At 42.6% G+C, this 14862-nt stretch overlaps 1 protein-coding gene across 3 annotated transcripts in view; it reads left to right on the top strand.

The window, feature by feature from the left end:
* LOC105479331 (synaptic vesicle glycoprotein 2B) overlaps positions 1 to 14862 on the top strand; it is a 188228-nt gene that overhangs the window by 97988 nt on the left and 75378 nt on the right. The window lies entirely within an intron of this gene.

Below are 14862 nucleotides of genomic sequence, written 5' to 3'. Positions count from 1 at the left end.
CTGGCATAGGCCCTCCAGGCAGTAGATGCCCCAGAAGTGTTGGAGGAATAAATGCCTGACTGATGAAGACAATGAAGTAGGGCCACGCCCCAAGGGAGGGACGACCAGAAAAGGAGAAAATGATGTTAGAGAGGCGGGCTGGGTGTCATTCAGCAAGGGTCCTGTATGGCCAAATCAACGACAGTAGTTTGAAGATCTTGAAGTTACTAAGAGAGTTTAGGCCATGAGGAGGGGGCTGGTGGTGTCAGGGAACTGAGGTGAGAGCTGCGCTAAGGCAGTGCCAGTGGAATGGAGTGAAGGGCTCGTTCCCAGGACTTCCTTCCTTGGTAGTCTCAGAATTTAAAAGCTAGAAGTGTCAGCAGGCAGTCTGTCAGCCTCATGAGAAGGGGATCATGGGTGTGTGGCCTTCTCTTTGATGATTCATTTGATGATAGCTATGGCAGTCTTCAGGATCACACTCAATTCTGCCATTGGCTTAGTGGCTTAAACTATTCGTTTTTCTCTCACCTTCCCTTCCTTTCCCTTCCCTTCTCTTCCTCTCCCTTCCTTTCCCTTCTCTTCCTCTCCCTTCCTTTCCCTTCCTTTCCCTCCCTTTCCCTCCCTTTCCCTCCCTTTCCCTCCCTTTCCCTCCCCTTCCCTCCCCTCCCCTCTCCTCCCTTCCTTTCCTCTCCGTTCCCTCCCTTTCCCTCCCCTCCCCTCCCCTCCCCTCCCTTCCCTTCCCTTCTTTTTTTTTCTTTTCTTTTTTTTTTTTTTTTTAACTCAGCAGTCTCACTATGTTGCCCAGGCTGGACTCAAACTCCTGGCCTCTAGTGATCTCCCACATCAGCCTCCCAAAGTGCAGGTATTATAGGCGTGTGCCACTGCACCCAACTATTCAGTATTTTTAAACTAGGCTTTCAACCAGAAAAATTATTTTTGAATCAACTCTATTGTGGAAAAAAAATGCATGTGAAATGCCCACCAGGTTATAACATCTCTTCTTTGCTCTGGGAGATTGAAGTGCATCAGAAATATGACCTGTTTATAGGTGCTCTCTTAGAAAAACCCATGTTGTGTGCCGTGAGCCTCTAGGTAGATTTGTGCAGCAGCAGAGGCTTCCATTTCAATAGCTCTGACTTTTCTTTCCAAAGAAATATTGCTTCTCAGGAAAAACAAAAGCAAGAATGAAAGCCCTCCAGAAAACTTGCACTCTTTCTTCCTTGGGCTTAACCCCAAATCTATCTGTGTTGGTTTCACTTTTCAAGTTTTAGGTGTTAATTAGTCAACTCTCTGTTGTCACTGAAGCTCCTTTTCAATCTGGCCCTACCTTCCTTCCTACATTTGTCTGCTGCCTTCCTACTAAAGTTCCTCTGTGCTCCTGCTGGATTTACTGGCCCCCACGTGGGTCCCATCATTAGATAAGTTGATGTGACTCAAGTTTGCTAACATTCACTGCTTAATTCTGCCAGTCTTAGCATTTACTTAGGGCATACGTGTTGATACAGGGATGTGTTCACTTGTTGCTTACAGTAAGTGCTCTTTGTTGGGTGTATTTAATGGTAAGGTAAAGTGGAATTGTAGAGGGATGTTCTGGTAGAGAATAAAGGAAGCTGGCTGGGCACCGTGGCTCATGCCTGTAGTCCCAGCACTTTGGGAGGCCGAGGTAGGAGAATCACTTGAGCCCAGGAGATTGAGACCAGCCTGGGCAACATGGTAAGACCCTGTCTCTATAAAAAAAAATTAAAAAAATAAGAAAAAGAAAAAAATATTTTAAAAAAGAAAGTGATTTTAAAAAGAGAGGCTGAGCATGTGGCTCATGCCTGTAATCCCAGCAGTAGGGGAGGCCGAGGCAGGTGGATCACTTAAGGCCAGGAGTTCAAGACCAGCCTGGCCAACATGGTGAAACCCTGTCTGTACTTAAAAAAAAAAAAAAAAAAAAAATTAGCTGTGCATGGAGGCTGAAGCAAGAGAATTGCTTGAACCTGGGAGGTGGAGGTTGCAGTGAGCCGAGATCGTGCCACTGCACTCCAGCCTGGGTGATGGAGTGAGACCCTGTCTCAGAAAAATAAATAATAAAAATAAAAAATAAAAAGAGGGAGAATAGAGGAAGTCAGGATGCGAAGGCAGGGGCTCTAAGTTGGCTTCCCAGTAGGACCAATAGACTCATGGGCACATTTAACTTTTCCTCAAGCCCGTGTTACTTTCCAGTGAGATACCTATCTGGCAGTGGGAGATGCAGTAAGTGTGTAGTGGAGGCAGTTTGGTATAGGAGGTGAGTTTGAATCCTGACGCTTGTGCTTACTAGCTGTGTGACCTTAGCAAGTGACTTAACCTCTCTGAGCCTTAGTTATCTATGGAATACAAAGGTAAAGGTATGTATCTCCTAGTGTTGTGAAGTTGAAATGAGATGATAAATTTAACATGCTCAACTCAGAAAGTGCTACTTTCTCTCCACCTCGCAGCATTTCCTGTCTTGGTGGTCTTTGCCAAATTTCCATCATTCATCTGTAATCCTCAAAAATTTTTATCATGTGCCTGGCAAAGATCATATACCACCTCCTATACTCCTCTTACTTAATTACTTAATTTTAAAAATTCAGGTCATTTTTATTAACTGACTGCATTCATTTAGTGAAGATACTATACCACTCCTATAAATATAGGGTTACTATTAAAAAAAGACAGTAAAAATAATACAGTGTTATGTTATTGATGATAGTCAGATGCTGTTCCTTTTAAAGGCTCTGAACCAGAGTCTGTTTTCATTTCATTAAAAAGGACAATTAACAAGTTAGCAAGGAATTGGTAGAGCTGTGCTGGCCCCCAAAAGGAGACGTTTTCCATGACAATCGAAAGGGATTGTAAGAACCCTGAAAATGGAATCACCATTTCTCTATGTGATTCAATGTCATTGAATGGTATGTTCAAACACCTTTTGAAGTCATGTCAGACACCATGAAAGGTAGCATCTTCCACTCTGGGAAACACTTAACTTGGAAATCAGTCATATGGGAACAAAATACCAGCTCATGACTACTAGGGAGTGGACCGGGTCCAGATCTCTAGAGGAGGGAGCTGGCATGGACTGGTGGAGTGGGGGTAGTGGTGACCCTAACCTGGGGATGGGGATTCAGGGCAGCGTCCCAGCAGAGTGGAGGTGCTAAAAAACCAGAGGGTCTCATCCAAGAAGGCCTCAGATTTGCTGCTTGTGGAGTGAGGTTAACGGTCTTGTTGTCCTTTAGAGTGTGGTGTGCATCTCTGCAGGAACAGGGAATACGTAGAAAGGCATATCTGTGTGTGTGTTTATATAATGACAGCTATTTTTATTGAGCTCTTTCTTGGTGATAGGCACTGGGCCAAGCACTTCGAAAATGTTAACACATTTAATTATCATAACAACGCAATGAATAGGAATCCTTATTCTCCTCATTTCACACACGAAGAAACTGAAGCTTAAGGTTCAGAAACCCAGAGCTGGTATCTGTAAAGAAATGCAATGGGCAAGAATTCGCTTTACAACAGCCACTGTACAGCAAGAAATATCATTGACAATTGTTTAATCAAATCAAAGTAGGATTGGCAAGCTGCCCATAATGGTCTTTGTTAGGACTTCCTTCCCTGTTCCACTGGATCACTTATTTAAGTGGTACCCAAACAGTTGTGGGGGTGTGCTTGACTCCTTAGTCCGTGGCTATAGCCACAGTGGTTCTCTTCGTTCTTTCTGCTCCTCAATGCTGCCTTCAGGAGCAAGCCTTCTGCCATCTGCCGAGCAGTTCTGTTTTGGATAAACTACAAGAGACGCTGCTCAGTGATTCTTGATTCTGTTTACTAGTCATGCTGTAGGCTGGGACCATTGTTCCTGACCCTAGGGCGGCAGGGTAAACGGCCCCGCAGGCATCCTATAGCTATCCCACATCCGGAGCGCTACCTGCAGGAGGGACCGGTTCTATCTCCTCTGGAGAGCTCACATTCCTTCGTCCAGGAGTCTTTGTCCTCGTGGTCGGGCATCTCCACAGGTCCAGTCACCAGCCCCTCATCCCCTTCCCTAACCGCTTAGCTCCTGCAAAGAGCTAATTAACTATCTGAAGGCTTGGGTGGGGTCTTCTTTGGCCTTGTACTTGAATCACAATGAAACTGTTTCCTGGGCTAAGAAGAGCTTAGGCCAGAGGTTCTTGACTTTGAGTGAGCACAAAAATTACCTTGGGAACTTGGAGATAAAGCAGATTTCTGTCCTCCTTCTGTTTCAGCAGTTTTGGAATGGGGGCCGGGCGCCTGCATTTAACTAGCACCGGGTGATTCTCTTCTGCAGGTGGTTTGAGGAGCACACTGGAAAACAAATACAGGCTTGGCTTTGGAACACAGAGGAACAGAGAGAGAGAAAATACACTTTTCAGGGGATAACAGGCAAACATTAACGTCTTAACAGATCATCCTGCTAGAGATATTTGCACAGTATAAATACATATTCATATAACATTATGGATACTATTAGTATAACAATAAATACATGATCTCTCTACCATTTTACCTGGCATTGTAGTGTCATCATTTTCTCTGTTTTTCTTAAAAAGTCCTTCAAAAACATATTTCTTATATTCCCATAAGATTTAGCTGTATAAATATCTTAATATTTATTTACCTAACCCTTGTTATGTGACATATGGCTTGTTTTCAAGGGTTGTTGTAATAAATAATGGTTTGATGAACATACTTCTCCATAAATTATTGTTCTGCATTTGTATTTAAAACTAAACAGCATTATGAAAATTCTAACTAAGTCTGACATTACTTTGAAGTATTTGGTATTACTTTAAAGTATTTGTGTTTTTCTCCAGCAAAACAATTTGCAGGATTTGGTTCTTATTTCATAATCAATTGTTTCTCCCACCTTGAAAACTAGCTTTCTGTTTTAACAAAATAGAAAATAGATGGATGATTCCACTTAGAAGAAAGAAGTATTCTTAACGTAATACTCATGAACCAACACTGTTGTAAGTGGGGCAAGTGCAGTAATTGTTGGAAGCCTCAAAGAATACTGTCTCCCATACCAGCCAAATAAGCCTTGGTATTTTCAGCCCACGGGTTGATGTAATCTACCCCAGAAACATCAAGCAGGATATTTCAGGAAGCATCACAGGTGGTTAAAACATTTTTTATGGTCAGAAAGTTGATAACAAGTAACTCAAGCAGTCAGTTGGTAGAACCACTGCAGCCCCAGCAATCTTAGCTGGGAACTTGTGGATGTAAATAGAAGGACTACAGGCAAGTGAGAGTAAATGGCTCTGTGTGTGTCCAAAGAACTGAACTTTTAATTTAACTTGTAAATTTTCTTTCTTTTTTTTTTTTGTTTTTGTTTTTTGAGACAGAGTCTTGCTGTGTTGTCCAGGCTGGAGTGCAATGGTGCAATCTCCACTCATGGCAACCTCCACCTCCCGAGTTCAAGTGATTATCCTGCCTCAGCCTTCTGAGTAGCTGAGATTACAGGCATGTGCCACCATGCCCGGCTAATTTTGTAATTTTAGTAGTGACAGGGTTTCTCCTTGTTGGTCAGGCTGGTCTCGAACTTCTGACCTCAGGTGATCTGCCTGCCTCGGCCTCCCAAAGTGCTAGCCACTGCGCCTGGCAATTTAACTTGTATTTTTATTTTTTTAGCAAAAGTAAAGCATAACATTAAACCAGTTCGTCTATTCACTCAAGGCAGGGACATTCTGTCTCATGGGCCATTTTCAACTTCAGCGAGGCACTGAGTAACTATATATATATATATATATATATATTTTTTTTTTTTTTTTTGAGACAGATCCTCACTTTGTTGCCCAGGCTGGAATGCAGTGGCACAATCTCAGTTCACTGCAACCTCTGCCTCCCGGGTTCAAGTGATTCTTCTGCCTCAGCATCCTGAATAGCTGGGGTTACAGGCATGTGCCACCATGCTCGGCTAAGTATTGTATTTTTAGTGAGGACGGGGTTTCGCCATGTTGTCCGGGCTGGCCTTGAACTCCTGACCTCAAATGATCCGCCCACCTCAGCATCCCAAAGTGCTGGGATTCCAGGTGTGAGCCACCACGCCCGACACTGAATAACAATTAACTGTGTTCATTGAGCAAACATTTTTTGAGAATCTTCTATGTTCAAGACTCTGTTTGGTTCTGGCGACTCAAAGATAAGTAAAATTCAGTGCTTCATCTATCTTGGACCTGCCCACAGTCTCCTGGCAGAGAGAGACACATAAACAAAGAGACACCAATAATTCCAGTATAATGTGATAATAGAAATACGTGTGCAATGCCATGGGACCTCTTGGAGTAATTCTAAATGTTTAGGGGGAGGGGAGAGGGATAGCATTAGGAGAAATACCTAATGTAAATGATGAGTTAATGGGTGCAGCACACCAACATGGCACATTTATACATATGTTCCAAACCTGCACATTGTGCACATGTACCCTAGAACTTAAAGTATGATAATAATAAAAAAAGAATAAACAGCCACCAAATTGCCAAAACAAATGGCTAATCAGTTTGTAAATGTTGCTCTTAACTCAAAAGAAACATTATCCTGTCATATTCTAACATAATAATAATTCTGTTATTATATATTACTTAGATACTTCAAAGCATTTTCACAGATAGATGAGAAAATATTGAGTCAGATGGCTAGACAGGGTCTTAGAAATCATCCAAAACAATCCCTTGATTGGGAGGCGAGGAGCTGAGAACCCTAGAAGGTGAGTGACTTCATTCGGGCTCCCTCAATGCCTTTATGGCAGGAATGGGACTATGATTCAGGTCCTCTCTCCAGTTGTCCAGTGGATTTTCTCTAACACAACAGACTCTACTTTGTATGGAGTCACGTGCCCTCGCTTAGTACTCACTATTGCTATGACCATCTCAATTAGGATGGGAGCTAAAGTAAAGGTATTTGTTCTTATTGTTGCCAGGATCATGGCTGAGACCCCTATAACAAAAGACAGATTAACAAGAGAAAAGCATACACATTTATTTAATATGAGTTTTATGTGACATGGGAGCCTTCAGAAATGAAGACTCCCCAGAAAACCAGGAGAACTGTTTATTGTTCTGGACAGTTGTGCAGCAGCATGATTGGGGGACAAAAGGGCGTGGTCTCATGAGAATGAGCCGGGGGAGTTTACCAAGGCCTGTCTGCTCAGTTTCATCACTGTGTCCCTGTGTCTTCAGAGATAAGGATATTCTTTTCCTTTAGGTATAGGGTGGGCACCGCTGGAAGGAAGATTTTATGACCTACTTGAGAGGAAAGTCAGAACACATTTTTACAATCTGCTTCAGGGGAGAAGGGCAGGGGGAAGGATAGAAAGCCAATCCCACAGGCCGAGGCAGTAGAATGGCTTGAACCCAGGAGGCGGAGGTTGCTGTGAGCCAAGATCACACCATTGCACTACAGCCTAGGCAAGAAGAGCAAAACTCTGTCTCACAAAAACCAAAAAAAAGCCCCTCCCACTTCTGCTATTTTCTCAAATGCCAAGGTGCCAAATTTTGGGGGAGTGTGTCTGGAGCCTCACCCCTTTTCACAAAGCTAACACGTGAACATCTCATTAGTACCCATCTGAGTGTGTTGACTCTTCTCCTTCTTTATATAAAATAGAATTACAATAAGGTTCTCAAATAACATTTTCTTGGGCTTTATCCCTATAATGCCTCAGTGTCCACCAAATTCCTGCCAAATAGTTCCAGGAGCACCCAAGGGTGTCCAGTCCTTCTAAGCATGGGATGTCTGCCGTTTTCTTCTTCTGCCCCGACTCATTGGGGTGAATCTCTTGTCAAAGCCAACTGCAACTCAAGTCACAGATGCTACTGACTCCTGCTAAAAGGACTACCAGATGTGCTCAGCTCTCCATGGGTGGGCCCTGAGGATACTGGTATCTTGGCTAAGGGGACCATCTTTGTTATTGTTCACAGCAGAGTTGCTACATTTTGGGCAGGCTTTCTTTCTTTCTTTCTTTCTTTCTTTCTTTCTTTCTTTCTTTCTTTCTTTCTTTCTTTCTTTCTTTTTTTCTTTCTTTCTTTCTCTCTTTCTCTCTTTCTCTCTCTCTTTCTCTCTCTCTCTCTTTCTTTCTCTCTCTCTCTCTCTCTTCTTTCTTTCTTTGTTTTTGAGACATGGTCTTTCTCTGTTGCCCAGGCTGGAGTGCAGTGGTATGCTTACTGCAACCTCCGCCTCCCGGGTTCAAGCCACTCAAGCCATCCTCCCCACCTCAGCCTCCCTAGTAGCTGCACTACAGGTGTGCACCATCACATCCAGCTTATTTTTGTACGTTTTTTAGAGATGGACTTTCTCCATGTTGCCCAGGCTTGTCTCAAACTTCTGGTCTCTGGTGATCCACCCAACTTGGCCTCCCAAAGTGCTGGGAGTACAGGCATGAGCCACTGCACCTGGGCACATTCTGGGCTCTTGATACACCATCAAGATTGGACGGAGCCTGGTGAAAAGGTTCAGAATTATCCTTCCTTTAATTCTCTCTTCCAATAGGAAACTCTTGGTCCCTCATGCAGATAGACTCCAGGATGCTTGCCAAATGGGTTCTCAAGACATGACAAAATCCTGGGATGAATGGAGCTTAGATTCTAGTGAAAAAAATATCTTTATTTAGAACAGCCTGTATTCCATGGATGTCAATGAGGATTCCAATGAAAAAGAAGCCCATGATAGTGGGAAATACTGATTTTAATAGGTTAAATAGTTTTTTTTGGAGGAGGTGGTGGGGACGGCAGCTTTATTGAGGTATATTTTATATACCATAAAATCCACTCATTGTAAGTGTTCAATTCGATGATTTTTAGTAAATTCATAGAATTGTACAATCATCACTATAATCCGGTTTTAGAACATTCCCATCAACACCCTCCCCATACCCCTGAATTCCCTCAAGTTTACTTACACTCATTCCCCACTGTCACCCACCGTGCTGGGCAACCACCAATCTAACTTTCTGTCTATGGATTTGCCTATTCTGGATATTTCATATAAATGGAATCATACAACACCCGGTCTTTTGTGTTTAGCTTCTTTCATTTGACATAATGTTCACGCAGGTTGTAGTTTGTATTAGTAATTTGTTTCTTTTTTTATTGCTAATCAGTATTCCATTGCACTGCATTTGGTTTATCCATTCATCAGCTGGTGGACATTTGCACTGTTTCCAGTTTGGGGCAATTATAAATAATATTGCTATTAACATTTGTGTCCAAGTCTTTGTGTGGGCATATATTTTTATTTATCTTGGGTAGATTCTCAGAATGGAACTGCTGGATTATTTGGTAAATGTATGTTTGACATTTTAAGAAACTGCCAAACTATTTTCCAAAGGCTATTTTACATGCCCACTGTCAGTTTCTGAGGGTTCCAGTTCATCACATCCTAGCCAACATTTGCTATTGTCTGTCTGTTAATTAGAGCTATTCTAATGGATGTGTAGTGGTATCTTACTGTGGTGTTCAGCAGGTTTTTATTCAGGCCTTCTCATGGCCTTTAATACAGCAATGTGCATTGTGAATTTCCAAAAGAGAATAGTGAATAGAAGATGCTGTGTTTCCCAAACTTACTTGCTCTTGGAATTCTATTTTTCACTGAAATGAGAATATTAAAGGCCTAATGTTCTACAGAACAGATTTTGGGAAGCATTACATCATTTCATTATAATATTATATTTAACTTTGTTCTCTGTGATATTTAGTAACAAGCAAGAGTTTGCTGTACAATGATTTTGAGTCATATAGCATAGATGTGGAGGCTAATAGAATGTAAAAGTTAAAGGAGGATGCTTAAGAGGTTAGCAGCATGGGAAGTAGTTGTTTTTATGAGTGACTCAGTGTTAGTTTGTTTTTCTCTGTACTTGGTTTCCTAGCCCAGTCCTGATGGGCCCCAAATCTCATGGGGCATGAGGCTGGGCTCGAGCTTAGAACTTGGCTACATTTTAATTGCTAATACTTAGATAATAATCATAATTTTTATTTTATTTTAAATTTTTATTAATTTATTTTATTTTTTGAGATGGGGATCTCTCTCTTTCACCCAGGTTGGAGTACAGTGACATGATCTTGGCTCACTGCAACCTCCACCTCCTGGGATCAATTGATCTTCCGTCCTCTGCCTCCTGAGGAACTGGGATTACAGGTGTGCACAACCACGCCTGGCTGACTTTTTGTATTTTTTGTAGAGACAGAGTTTTACCATGTTGCTCAGGCTGGTCTCAAACTCCTGGAATCAAGCAATCCTCCCACCTCTGCCTCCTAAAGTACTGGGATTGCAGGTGTGAGCGCCCATGTCCAGACAATAATTATGATGACAACAACAATAATAGCTATTAGATGAGATTTAAATTGATCACATCTGTGCCAGGCACTGTGCTGAGCACTCTTCATGGATGATCTCAACTGAATTCTCACAATGACCCTACTATAACCATTTTACAGATGAGGAAACTGGGGCACAGAGCAGTTAGTAGCTTGCATGCAGGTAGTAGATGTGGCAGAGTCAGGATTGGAACCTGGACCCTCTGAGACCAGAGTCTCTGTTGTACATCCCACAATCATACCGAAAAGGTGGATCAGCCTGAAAAAAGATTTTTTAAAATCTTAATTACACAGGAATTATATAGGATGCTGGAAAGGTTTCCAGTCCAGAATTTGGCTCCTTAGGGTCATCATTGTTCTCGTCACTCTCGGCCTTTCCTCCTCACCTAATAGGAAATGCACCATGTGTTCTCCTGTGGGAGTCCTCTTGTGTCTATCCTTCCAGCCCCATGGCCACCCCCTTGGTCCAGACCTCACCTCTCCTCTGGACTATTACCAAGCATGTACACACACGTGCACGCGTGTGCATGCGCGCACACACACACACATACATGAAAGCTTCTACCTGGTTTCATTGTTGTTAGAATTTTTATTAAAAACCAGGAGCACATCCCCATGAGAAGGATCTTTCCAGAGCCCTGCCCTGCTGCACTGCACTGCTGTGTCCAGTTTAACAGCCTTCACTGGCTCTCTTTTCTCAAAGAAAATTTCAAACCCTGAGCAGTGTATTCACACTGACTTCTATTTCCTTCCGCATCATATCTCCCATAACCTCCCGCTCTTGGATCAACTGCTGTAGGCCACCTGGCCTCTTCACTGCTGCCAAGACAAGCAAAGCCATCCTGCCTCCATGCCTCTGTGTAGACTTGTCCTCCAGCCTGCCATGCCTTCCTCTCCATTGTTTGTTTCTCTGAGCCCTTTCCTGCCCTTGGACATCCCCACTACCTCTAGGATACTATTTCAGCAGATCCCGGCCCATAGGACCCCTCCTTCCTTTGGAACCCCTTGGAGAACAAATGTCTGTGACCCTGTGTCATCTATCTAAGTTCTTCGGTCTCAGTCTTATTTTCTGTAAAATGGGCACAATAATAGTCCCACCTCACACAGTTCTTGTGCAGGTTAAAAGATGTAAAGCACATGGTAAACTTAGAACAGTAGCTGGCACAAAGCCTCAAGGCAAGTATTCAATAAATGGAAGATACTGTTATTAATAATCGAGATTGTAATTTTTATTACTGCATGATGCTTTGTGTTGTTTTAATCTAACTCTCTCATGAGGGGTAAATCTTCTGAGAATGGGGATCAAGTCATGTCACAGTTCCTGTAATGCTTCAGCATCAAGATCCCAGGACATGTTTGTTGAGGATGGGTGAGCAAACCCTAGCCAAAGAGTTGGAAGCTCAATGTCAATGTGAGCTCTACCAGCGACTCAGCGTGTGACCTTGACTTATATTCTTGGCATCTTCGTTTCTTTCACTTTGTATCATCATCCCTAATATTCTGTTTGAACGTGGATTTCAAATCCAAGCCCGATATTGATTCTCTGTGTTAATTTGGGCACATTCTTCAATCTTCTTAGTCCTCAGTTTCTTAATCTGTGAAATGGAGAGAATAATCTTGTTTTACTATTGGCTGTAAGAATAAATGAGGTATTGCTTATAAAATGCTCACCTCAGTACTCAGTTCAGTTGCACTTGTGGTTGTTTTATCATAGCTGTTTGATTTTGTTATTTGATAAACACTAGACTTGTTGAATGTATTAGTTTCCTGGGTCTGTCATAAAAAATACTACTGATTGGATGGTTTGAACCACCGAAATTTATTTGTTTCATAACTCTGGAGCTTAGATGTTCAGAATCAGGGTGTCAACACCGTTGATTCCTTCTGAGAGCTGTGAGAGAGAATCTGTTGCAGGTTGGGAAGCCTTAGGCTTGTAGATGGCATTTGTCTTGGGTCTTCACATTGTCTTCCTTTTGAGCATGTCTGTCTCTGTGTCCTTTTGTAAAGACACCAGTCATATTGGATTAGGACCCATCCGAATGATCTCATCTTAACTTGATCACCACTGTAAAGACTCTATTTCCAAATAAGATCACATTTTGAGGTACCAGCAGTCAGAATTTCAACATACCTTCATGCTATAGAGACACAATTCAGCCAGTACCATTGAAAATGATTAATAGTTTTATTTCTTAAATGAAATAGAAATGAAAAATCACTGGACAGTGATTCCCCTTCCCTCCACTGCACTTGACATTCACAGCAGTTCTTTTAACTGGATCAGGTGAGTGGAGTTAGTTTTGATGAAGATCCTCTTCTTTCTGCAAAGCAACTCCCAGAACCTTTGTCCTGAGTGGTGAGTCCCACAAGTACTTTTGGAATTGTAAGTCTGTCACTTCTAGTTCACGACGTTGTTATAGGGCCCCCGGGATGGAAATAACACACCAGGTCTCAGTCAATTGGTGTTCTTTCCCTGTTTTTATAGCACTCTGCAAACTCTCCTGCTGTTTACATGTGACTTATATTCCTCTGGTGGTCCCTAAATAGATGTAATAAAAACAGATTTAGAATATTAATCTGACATGGTTCAAGCCAACATGGTCTAATAGAAATTTATTTACTGGAGATGGTGAAAAATCAGAAAGAGTAGAGTGCGAATCATTTCTTAGTAAGTATTTGTTGCTGGCTTCTTTGGCACTGTTTTTCAAAGTGCAGTCCTGGATTCCTGGTGTTGTTTGTGGAAAATGCAGATTGCAAGGCCCTGCCCCCATCCTGCAGATTCAGTGTCTTTCAGGGAGGGGTCCTGGAATTGGCATTTCTGTTGATCTGCCCATGTTCTGAGTGGTGCTTCACCCTGCAATGTTTGAGAACCACTGGTTTCTATCCTCTCGGAAGGAAATGCGTTGTGTTGTCTGAGTCAGATGGGTTTCAGTGCTGGAGTCTGTCCAGGGCTGAAGACCAGGAGGGCCAGGAAGCAGGTGTGGGGCAGATGGCCCAGGGATGGTCTGTGGGCAAAGGGAGGAGTCAAGTAGCCATGGTGAGGACAAGTGTGTCCAATCCTTTGTGAGGTGACATCTGCTGAGCATGGTAAAAGGACAGTGGATTTCAGGTGTGACAGGGAGGCCTGTAAAGGTTGATGGGGTCTGTACTGTCGCCAGGTGGTTTGACCTGGGGCATGAGTTTCTGGCAGCCTCAATGTATGGAGGTCCGAGCATCATCCCTATCAAGGGTCTAGCAGCTGGGAGCACTGGGAGCACAGGGGGTGTAGGAGGGGCTGACGCCTAGTCCTGAGGGGGGCTAACTCCACTCACCTGACTCCACTCACCTGACTCAGTGAGGCGGGGCCTCAGAGCCACTTGGAGAGAGCTGTGTGCAAATTTGGATTTCTGAGCTTGAACCAGCCCTTCTTCATTACACTGTGGGAATCTGTATTTTTAAAGCTCCCCAGGTGATTTAATGTGAGTCCCTCGGGATAGCATTTGAGAAGCATGAGGAAAGAGTTGGCTTTGGAATCAGTGACCTGGTCCTAGTGCTGTGACCTTGATCGTGTTACTAACCCACTCTGAGACAGTTTGATTATCTCTCAAATGAAGATACAGATTTTTTTTTTCTTTCTTTCTTTGCTGTTGTGAGAATTACGGATAAGAGATGTGATACACTTAGCACACTCTCTGGCACACAGTAGGCCACAATAAATGGTGGCCCCAAGCCTTGTGAAACCTGAGATTCTAGGCACAATGAGAATCCACTGGGCCAAGGAGTCAACAGAGGGACTCTGACTGGAATTGGGATATAGGATGAGATCTTGACTCTAGACAACATTGCCTCCTGGTGTCCAGAAATGGAACTAGGAAAAAGAAAAAAGCAGCACTCATGTCAAGGCTTAAATAGTGTTTACCTGTGCAGACCAGGCATTATTCTAAGCACTTTATGCACAACCTTTTGAATAAGTACTATTGTTATCCCATTTTATACATGAGAAAATTGGGACTCGGAAAGATGCGTGCATGGTCGCATGGTCCATTGTGCAGCAGAATTGAGTTTCAGACCCGGGTCATCTGGCTGTATCCTCAGCCCCCTGTTGCTGCCTGTTTAAGCCTCATGTGAGGACAGAGTGGTCTTTGAACCACAATGCTGAGTCTCAAAAGTAAGCTGGGACTCAAGAAAAATGTTTCCAGCTATTTATTATTATTATTTTTTGCCATACATTTCTAGATGTTAAATTGTACAGCCACTTCATGACAAAGTTAGAAAAGCTGGCATTTTCATAGCAGAAACTGAGCTCTAATAACCTCCACTATTGCCAAAGGCTTGATAAGTTCTAATAGAAAATCCATAACACAAAATTATCTTAGAGTGAAAATCCCTTGACCACTTTATATTCCATTCTTGCATAAGATTTTTAATTTTTTTTAATTTTATTATTATTGTTCTTTAAGTTCTAGGGTACATGTGCACAACGTGCAGGTTTGTTACATATGTATACATGTGCCATGTTGGTTCGCTGCACCCATTAACTTGACATTTACATTAGGTATTTCTTCTAACTTGCATA

This window comes from Macaca nemestrina, chromosome 7, assembly GCF_043159975.1.
Source record: "Macaca nemestrina isolate mMacNem1 chromosome 7, mMacNem.hap1, whole genome shotgun sequence".
NCBI classification, from domain to species: domain Eukaryota; kingdom Metazoa; phylum Chordata; class Mammalia; order Primates; family Cercopithecidae; genus Macaca; species Macaca nemestrina.
Note: the sequence above shows the minus strand (reverse complement) of the source record. Positions and strands in the feature narration are given on the sequence as shown.